We start from the raw sequence: 6,363 nt of genomic DNA, 5'->3' as shown, positions 1-6,363 counted from the left end.
AATTTGCTTATATCAAATTCCAAATCCCAAGCCTAGCAGGTGAAAATACATAGATTTTCATCCTCTCATATCTCTAAAAAAAAGAAGACTACAATTTGTTCTATAATGTTGGTTCCTTAAGAAATTACAAATGAGCGAATGAGGCACTACTCCTTTAAACTTTATTATAATATATTTTAAAATCTAGCAAAATAGATGTTTAAAATATATAAATGTTTCTCATTTATAGCTATGTATCTATATAAACCTAAATATATAGATATAAATGAGTAATGTTTATACCAAAAATGGCTGTAAAACTGAAAATTCAACACCATAGAATGAACAGGAAAGTATATTTAAAGATATATTCTGGCCCAGAGAAACAAATAGGTCCTATGTTTACATAAACTTTTCTAAATCATAAATTGTAGACAGAAAACTGCTCAATCATTTTGATACTAGGTATCAAAAACCATCAACATGCACACACATACACACCCTAAATAAAATCCCATTTGTATGCCTAAATTCAAAACCTCCTAAAATTAGTATATTTTTAAAAATCTGAAGTAAACTCAAAGAGCAATATATTCTGAAGAAATTTTAAAAATTCAGAAAAGAACAATAAAAATATCTTCTTTCCCTCATTTGATGTTTCTGTATTTTGTTAGAATCTGTTAAATATAGATTAGAATTTGCCTGACATATGTTATATTTTGGAGAAGGAAATGGCAACCCACTCCAGTACTCTTGCCTGGAAAATCCCATGGACAGAGGAGCCTGGCATGCTGCAGTCCATGGAGTCGCAAAGAGGGGGACATGACTGAGAGACTAACACACACACACACAATGTTAATTTTAACTTTGTTTTCAACTTTTTAAAAGTTATAAGTATTCTTCAGAATAGTGTTTAATTGTTTTTTGTTGCTGTTGTTAGTTTTTTCATTAACTTATTAACCTGATTTTACCCAATTCAAAAGTGTCTGTTTTTGGAAGAGGAGAACTGATCATTTTATATTTATTGTAATTCTTATCTGTTAATCTTATTTCTCCTATCTATTTATTCTGTAAGTGTATGGAAATCTGGGAAAGGGTTGTGTTTTTTTTTCTTTCACATATTTTGCTGAAATTTATAGAATTTTTTTCTTCAACATGTGTACTTCTGGTGATAGATTTATATCATTGTGATATAGCTATATATCTAGCCTAGGGCCTCCTTATTTTAGAGTGAGAGCAAATAGCCTTTATGAGGTATTAGTGCTGAGTCCCTTCCTGATGGCAGAAAATAAGCTGAAAGATTTCTTTTGCCTGTGTCTTTTATGTGGAAGGACTTATATGAGAAGGGTGAATCCAGAGGAGTTTAGAGAAAGAACATGGATAAATAGTACCACATCCCAAATTTGATATCGAGTCCCATTCAAAGAGCAATGTAGACATCAGCTAGTGACCTACAAGCATCTGGACAAAGGGCTTGAAGGAACAACAGGACAGTGTACAATTACTCATTAATGCAGCTTTTAGGCAAAAACTCAAGCCCAAGAATGTCTCACCAAACACAAGAAAAATTATAGTTGCAATTCTCTTTATTCAACTTAGTGTTTGACGTTGAGTATATCTCTTTATCCTTTTAAACATCATCAATTAAAGTGATAACCTCAATGATGGCAACCCACTCCAGTATTCTTGCCTGGAGGATCCCAGGGACAGGGGAGCCTGGTGGGCTGCTGTCTATGGGGTCGCACAGAGTCAGACACGACTGAAGCGACTTAGCAGCAACTTAGCAGCTACAAAACTCAAATTCTTGGCAAAAATTTTCTTCCCAGACCAAGCTGTTTTTGTTTATCACTTAGGACAACATGAACTGGAAATTCCCTTGGAGGAGAGGCCAGTTTTAGTCTATTCTAGGTTTGTTTTACCTGATTATCATTTTATCCCATATTTGAGAAGCCAGAAAAGTACCTGGCATAGTATTCACCCTTTCCTGTTCCCCTCCAGTGACTCTGAAATGATTGCACCAGACACAGATCATGGGTTTTGCTTAAGCTTTCAAACAATAAAGCTGAAATTTTAAATACAGAAGAGAAGTTACCCTATTTTTGTTCTTCAATTAGCTAGAATGATTGGGGCTGGAAATTTTTTTGGAACAATCTCTCACACCTAGTTAGTCTTGCTTGTCATTTTATGATAACTCTCTGCATGCCACAAGATCATGTCAACCCTGGAACATGATTTTATGAGGAAGCTCATTTAACATTTATGCCTTTACCAGGGCAGTTATTATTTCTACTAGTTAAAGATTTCTAAATTGGATTACAATGTCAAACATCACATTTAGAATGTAAGTGTTTTGGTGGTCTGAATAGTGAATAAAAGGAGTTAAAAACATCATGTGTATGCAGTTGTTCATTGAGCTACTGGCTTGCAAGCATGGCATACTTTTGAATGTCAATTCAACTTGTAAAAATAGCTTGGACTCTTAAACACTTAGGTCTGTATAATAATTTATAGACACAGATTAGAATCCCATAGAGTGCTTTGGAAATTTGTTTAGGTAGACTTTATTCCAGGAAAATCTCATCATGTAAGTTTGATAGCTAAAACAGTGTCTTAAATGTTCCAGGCAATAGCCTGCTAACTTGAAATCTTGTACACTCAATATAAAAATTATGGCCATTGAATTTTCAAGGGAAAAATGAAAAAGCTTTTTTAAAATTTTCTTCTTTTAATTCCATAGCATATTTACACCCCAAACTCATAGATTTAAGAGCAAGAATCAGATACCATCTGGCCCACTCTCTATTTTGTATATAAGAAAATCAAGGCCCAGAACAGAGAAATGGATAATTTGGTTATGCAGACATTCATTGCAGGTCTAGGGAATAAGACTAAAAAATGATGCTGTGAAAGTGTTGTACTCAATATGCCAGCAAATTTGGAAAACCCAGCAGTGGCCACAGGCCTGGAAAAGGTCAGTTTTCATTCCAATCCCAAAGAAAAGCAATGCCAAAGAATGCTCAAACTATCGCACAACTGCACTCATCTCACACGCTAGTAAAGTAATGCTCAAAATTCTCCAAGCCAGGCTTCAGCAATACGTGAACTGTGAACTTCCAGATGTTCAAGCTGGATTTACAAAAGGTAGAGGAACCAGAGATCAAATTGCCATCTGTCGGATCATCGAAAAAGTAAGAGAGTTCCCCGAAAACATCAACTTTCGCTTTATTGACTATGCCAAAGCCTTTGACTGTGTGGATCACAACAAACTGTGGGAAATTCTTCAAGAGATGGGACCACCAGACCACCTGACCTGCCTCTTGAGAAATCTGTATGCAGGTCAGGAAGCAACAGTTAGAACTGGACATGGAACAACAGACTGGTTCCAAATAGGAAAAGGTGTATGTCAAGGCTTTATATTGTCACCCTGCTTATTTAGCTTATATGCAGAGTACATCATGAGAAATGCTGGGCTGGATGAAGCACAAGCTGGAATCAAGATTGCCAGGAAAAATATTAATAACCTCAGATATGCAGATGACACCACCCTTATGGCAGAAAGTGATCAAGAACTAAAGAGCCTCTTGATGAAAGTGAAAGAGGAGTAAAAAAGTTGGCTTAAACCTCAACATTCAGTAAACTAAGATCATGGCATCTGGTCCCATCACTTCATGGGAAATAGATGGGGAAACAGTGGAAACAGTGACAGACTTTATTTTTTGGGGCTCCAAAATCACTGCAGATGGTGACTGCAGCCATGAAATTAAAAGACACTTACTCTTTGGAAGAAAAGTTATGACCAACCTAGGTTGGTCATATTAAAAAGCAGAGACAGTCCTTTACCAACAAAGGTCCATCTAGTCAAAGCTATGGTTTTTCCAGTAGTCATGTATGGATGTGAGAGTTGGACTATATAGAAACCTGAAAGCCAAAGAATTGATGCTTTTGAACTGCGGTGTTGGAGAAGACTCTTGAGAGTCCCTTGGACTGCAAGGAGATCCAACCACTCCATCCTACAGGAAATCAGTCCTGAATATTCATTGGAAGGACTGATGTTGAAGCTGAAACTCCAATACTTTGGCCACCTGATGCAAAGAACTGACTCATTGGAAAAGACCATGATGTTGTGAAAGATTGAGGGCAGGAGGAGAAGGGGACGACAGAGGACGAGATGGCTGGACAGCATCACTGACTCAATGGACATGAGTTTGAGTCAACTCTGAGAGTTGGTGATGGACAGGGAGGCCTGGCATTCTGTAGGTCATGGGGTCACAAAGAGTCGGACATGACTGAGCGACTGAACTGAATTGAACTGAGGGAATAGGACACAGATTTCCTACACCTAGTGTTTTCAACTGCACTCCAGATTACAGTAGGTTGCTGTCACTGCTGCTGCTAAGTCACTTCAGTCGTGTCTGACTCTGTGCGACCCCACAGACGGCGGGCCACCAGGCTCTACCGTCCCTGGGATTCTCCAGGCAAGAACACTGGAGTGGGTTGCCATTTCCTTCTCCAATGCATGAAAGTGAAAAGTGAAAGTGAAGTCGCTCAGTCGTGTCCAACTCTTTGCAACCACATGGACTGTAGCCTATCAGGCTCCTCAGTCCATGGAATTTTCCAGGCAAGAGTACTGGAGTGGGTTGCTATTTCCTTCTCCAAGTTCTGGTATACCAAATACTAAAGGAGAAAAATTCACTTTTTCACTAAAATATGGTAAATCAAACAACAAAGGTTTTGAAAGAAAATGAAATTTCCAACATATAATCTTCAATTGTCTGACCGATTAAGAGAAAAACAACCAATTTATCTTTGAATGCTAGTAAAAATCAGATTTTTTAAATAATGAATTTTAGGCATGAAAGGAAAATAACCTAAAAAGAGAGCATACAGTTTGCCTTCTGGGGACATTTATTCAAATGTAATCAAGTACCCTTTTTTTTCTTTGTGATTTTTTAAATTACAAAAGTATAATAATACATTTACAGAAGACTTGCAAAATACAGAACAAATTTACATATAGTTCTTCTATATATTACAATCATTTTTTAAGTAGATAAATTAAGATTTTTAGTTGGGTTTCAATATCAAACTCTCAAAAATTATGGAATTATGTTAGAAATCAATATCAGAAGATATTTGAAAATAAGCCACATATTTTCAAGTGCACTGTAACATTTACCAAAAGAGATCTTTCATTTAGCCATTGAAAGCCTCAAGTTAGAAGACTTAAAAAACACAGAAGATGATGGTAGAGAAGAAAACATTGAAATGAGAAATTAATATCAAAGATACTTTAAAAACCCCACGTATTTGAAAATTAAATATCTACTTTTAAGTGTTGGGTGTATCTAAAAAACCATACAAAGGAAAATTAGAAAATATTTGTAACAATAAAAACAAGAGGAAATTATTAACTAAAGTGTTGCTGCTGCTGCTGCTAAGTCACTTCAGTCGTGTCTGACACTTTGCGACCCCACAGACGGCAGCCCACCAGGCTCCGCCATCCTTGGGATTCTCCAGGCAAGAACACTGGAGTGGGTTGCCATTTCCTTCTCCAATGCATGAAAGTGAAAAGTGAAAGTGAAGTCGCTCAGTCATGTCCGACTCTTTGCGACCCCATGGACTGCAGCCTACCAGGCTCCTCCATCCATGGGATTTTCCAGGCAAGAGTACTGGAGTGGGGTGCCATTGCAGATTTTCTTAAATTTCACAAAATTTCATGCTAATACCAGAATTTGAAGCAAATCATTGGAGTACATTAAAACAAATATTTGCTTTTGGAATTAAGGAGTTTACAGATTTTACTAAAAGTTTGTGAGAAGTTTCTAAATAACATAATCAAGATTCTTTTGTTGGAATAATTAGTTTTGAAAATGAGAGCTATCAATGAGCCACAAGGGAAGAGACCTGTTGGGTCACAAGTCACTATTTCCACTCAACAGAGTATTAAGGAAGATGAACCTATAAGAGGGACAGCACAAAGATGTGATCTTCATGCTAAATCAGCTATGCTGCCCTAAACTTAAATGACTGAGAAGATACAAATAATCATTAAATAATGGAAGAGAATTCTATTCTATGAGGGTTTGCTGTGAGACATAATGACCTTCATGAATGTAATCTGACTCAAATTAAATATATCCACAAATTATGTGAAACATGTTCTAAAAATGTACGCTAGCTGACACTGCCCCCTGTGCCCACTTCCACCCCTTCATTCCCCTACTTAGCAAATAATAAGTCTGGATGGTGAACATTCAGATGATAATAAGAAGGAAATATATATACCATGTGAGTAATGCATATTTTAGTTACCAGGCTCCTCCGTCCATGGGATTTTCCAGGCAAGAATACCGGAGTGGATTGCCATTTTCTTCTCCAGATGTG

This window comes from Bubalus bubalis, chromosome 1 (genome assembly GCF_019923935.1).
Source record: "Bubalus bubalis isolate 160015118507 breed Murrah chromosome 1, NDDB_SH_1, whole genome shotgun sequence".
Lineage (NCBI taxonomy): Eukaryota > Metazoa > Chordata > Mammalia > Artiodactyla > Bovidae > Bubalus > Bubalus bubalis.
Note: the sequence above shows the minus strand (reverse complement) of the source record.